A 3,964-nucleotide genomic window follows, 5' to 3' on the forward strand; every position below is an offset into this window, starting at 1 on the left:
AAAAAATAAAATAAAAAGAATAAATACAAACTGAATAAATACAGACATTGTTTCAAGCATGGGAAAGTAAATGGAGGAAAAGCCAAGCATGCAAACATGTTGAAATTCTTAGAAGTTCTTCCCCCCCCCAAAAAAAAAAAGTGTATGCACATACTTACTTTATGGACTAGGAATAGAATTAAGAGCATGTCTGGGTAGATGAGGTATAGCAGAAGTATAAATCTTAACAAATACGAGCTTCAGCGCTTTTTAAATTAAGCGGGCAAGTAATTGCCTTAGTGTATCCTTTAAATATTTTCTTTTCATTCTGTAGTATACTCATGTATTGACCTAACGCACCTTTGTTTCAATGGTAATTGCTTTATATAAGAATATGTTTTTATTACTTATATTTTATAATTAACTGTAGCAGGTAGTGCCATATTCTGTCATGGTCAGCAAAGTATTTCTATCCTCCTTATCTCTTTGCTGTGTTTTACAAGTCTTATTTTAATACAGATAATCTTCTGAAAACTTGTTGTTTGAAAACTGTCCTTCTTAAAATACATCCTTTCCATTACTGTTAGGGTAGTGCTGATAGACTACAGTTAGGTTGATAAATGATACTGAAACAGATAGCTGCGGGACAGCCTACATTAATTCTATTAAACGTATTCAGAACAGGGCGGTTATACACATTCTATTGGGAATGTTTCTTAATATAAGCCAACTCTACACTCATGAAAAATATTCACTGGGAGAGCTGGCATAAACAAAAGTTCTGACAGATACTGATCTAACCTTTTAAGAATATGTGCATGCTCAAGTTCCTGTGCTGGGAAACATTCCCTGTCAATGTATGTCAGGGGTAGCTGATGACTTAAAGAAACAGATATTGGCATTTGAAACACACATAGTTAAAGTGACACATAGAACTTTGAAGATTTAGCCTGTTGTCAGTTGGTTTTCAGAAGATAGTGGATTTTCTCTTACGAGAAGTTAAAATAGTTTTTGCTAAGGTGTTGGGCAGGGGGCGCATCAGTAAAACATACAGTTCCTGTGTTTGTGTATTTTATTTCAACAGACTGATTGAGGTATGTCTACCCAGTGCAGCATTCTAACCTGCTTCATACTGGAACATTCCTTGCCCATCCCACCATGTACAGATTAACTGGAACTTCCAGTCTGTTACTTCAGGCTAAGTAGTTTGCTTGGAAACCTGGTCACAGATTTAAGGGTGGTCAGCACATTGGTCTGGATATGGTATATGCTGTGACTACAAGTGGTGGAGCTATCAAGTACTTTCAAATACAGTTTACATAGAATTGAACAAAATTCTAGCTCTTGAGATACGCAAGGCATTGGAGAGACAGGCAGAAGGATTTTTTATCTTAAAGCAGAAAAAAATTTTAGCATTCATCTTGTGTACCAAAGAGCAGGAGTCAGTGTGTTACATAATCAAACCCTACAAAAAAGTGACGGAAACAAACACAAAATAAGCTTTTAGAAGCAATCAAAACCAAATAACAAAATAAAAAAGCTAGAAATATATTATCATTATAAATAATTTTATAAACACCAGTAAACTCTTATATACAGATATTTAAAACCATTAAAAGGGTCATTTTAGGTACTGTAGAAATTTTATTTTCCTGTACCACTTGATTAAAAAGTATCTATAAGGGAAAAATGAAAACCATGGTAAATTAAAATACTGCAAATAAACCTGCACTAATGGACTTACTATCTGATTTTGATACCACACATGAGATTAGTAGATAGGAAGTACAATGTATAATGCTAATAACAAAATTAGATACCTAAAAGAAATTTAATACTTATAGCCATTAGCAAGAAGTACTGTTTCACAGGAAGAACTTTAAATGCTGAGCTATTTATCTATGATATTGATCCAGATAATGATGACTTACACTTGCTTTGTTCTGAGAAACAATGTGAGAGATTTGAAAAATCAATAAATTTTCACCTTGGATTTATTCATAGTACACCTTAACTCTTTATTTCTATCTAGTTACCATTGAATTACAAAATTATTTCTTTAGAGAATGCTCACATTGTCCTAAACATTAAGCATGATTTGTTATGACCTCAGTCATGAATAAATCACACCATTAACGTAATGTAGCATGCAATATATCACATGCACAAAAAAAAACAACCCACAAAACAAACAAAAAAAAAAAATACAAAACAGAACAAAACAAAACCCCAAACACCCAAAGCCAAACAACAAAAGCACCAAAAACCTGTAGCAGCTTCTGATAACACTGGTGTTACGACACTTACAACATCTACAGATGCTCTGGGAGGTACATTTCAAAATCTCTTTTGACATCATAAATGGCCATTTGTTGACTTTCAGTGACCTTTGGATCAGGCTCAGCAGCTGAGGATGTTTTTGAATCTCACAAACCTGCTTCAATGGCCCTTACTGTCCTTGCGTATTAGTTTTGTTCAGTGTACAGCTTTCCAGTACTTGTTAAGGCATTCCTCATTCCTCCAGTGAACCTGAATATCAAATTTGGGTTTTTGAACAAATACTGTGGCTGGGGAAGCTTTTTCTTGATAAGAATAAAATAAAAATTAGGAAAAAAAAAAAACAAAACACCAAAAAACCCAAACAGAAAAACCCCAACACAATACGAGGTCTGTTTGAAACATTAGAAAGCAAATTTCTTCAAATGTTCTAAGGTAAAGGAGTTCAATAAGCAGTAGGTTAGACAAGCTTACAGGTGAAATTGGGGAATACTTTTGAGGGAAGCAACATGGATCTGTGTTTTTGCTTGAAAACCAAACCAAACCAAATTAAAATCTCACATAAGCTCCACAAGTTCTATGGTTAAGAAAATACCCTTGTATTTTGTAACCTACATAGAAGTAAATTGACATTTTAATGGAAAAAGTCAGATTAAAAATACCATGGTTCTAAGAACACAAGTTAAGTATTGGAAGATATTCCAGTATCACACTGGAAAACAGTATGTTATCTATTCGCATAGGAGAAAGAATATTAAATGTACTTAATTTCTTAACCTTATACAAAGGGAAACTTAAGCTACTGCTGACATTTTGCTTCTAGCTGAAGTGCAGAATTGTGTGACTAAATTGATAACATTCAAAATGCTTGCACACATAAAAGAAGAAATGTAATGCATTGGGTTACTGGAGTAACATGTACTGTGTAACCATGTCTGCTTTTACCTTTTCAAGATAGCTTCTCAATTACTTCAGCAGTTTCTATGGTCTCTTTTGAATAGCAAATGAAAAGGCTAATTGTCTCAAAATCAAAGAAATTAGGTAACAAACACTTGGAGGCAGATAATATCCTCGGAAAGGTGAATGATTTGACAATACCCATATGAATAGTGTCATATTACAAGATGCAGAGACTCTTTTCTGATAATCTGGTTTATTAATGCAAAGAAACCGTTTGTTGAAAATTAATATAAACATTTTTCTTGCTTCACCCCATAAAGTAGACAAAATATCCATTCTTTAAATTTGGAGAAATTCTCTAGATCTGAACAAATGCATGTGAAAGGTCTATGACTTCGTATTTCTTTCTGGGTCTCCAAACATCTATATTAAATGGGTTGCCTCAGATCTCAGATTTATAAGCTTTCCACATTTGAAATTGATTCCTCTTCAATTTATTTCTCTTCAAAACGTGTCTGTTATATTTTCCCCATGCTAATTTTAAAATTGTTTTCGTAGAATGATAGAAAAATATGATAATATCACACTGAAATTAAATAGATCTATTGTCAGCATTTTTTTCTCCTCAGTTTTTGTTCAACTTGTGTTCTTACCTAGCATAGAACTGAAACTAGTGATTTCTTCTGCAGTATATTCACTTTATCTTTCTGTGCTATAGATGTTACAGACATAAAGAACACATTGTATGACATAATATTGAACAACAGTGTAATGTGTTTTATAGGTTTATAAAGAACCAGTGTTTCCA

The 3,964-nt window shown here is 33.2% G+C and overlaps 1 long non-coding RNA gene across 1 annotated transcript; it reads right to left on the minus strand.

Annotated features, from left to right (window-relative positions):
* Window positions 1–443: 443 nt before the first annotated feature.
* LOC130610637 (uncharacterized) lies at window positions 444–2,423 on the minus strand. Its single transcript, XR_008975086.1, has 3 exons — window positions 2,287–2,423; window positions 1,102–1,444; window positions 444–573 (listed from the first exon to the last, which is right to left on the minus strand). It is a non-coding gene; the product is annotated as an uncharacterized LOC130610637 (long non-coding RNA).
* Window positions 2,424–3,964: the final 1,541 nt, after the last annotated feature.

Source organism: Pezoporus wallicus, unplaced genomic scaffold (genome assembly GCF_028554395.1).
Source record: "Pezoporus wallicus isolate ANWC-B61680 ecotype Strahan unplaced genomic scaffold, APGP_CSIRO_Pwel_v1 contig_2352, whole genome shotgun sequence".
In the NCBI taxonomy this organism is placed as follows: Eukaryota; Metazoa; Chordata; class Aves; order Psittaciformes; family Psittacidae; genus Pezoporus; species Pezoporus wallicus.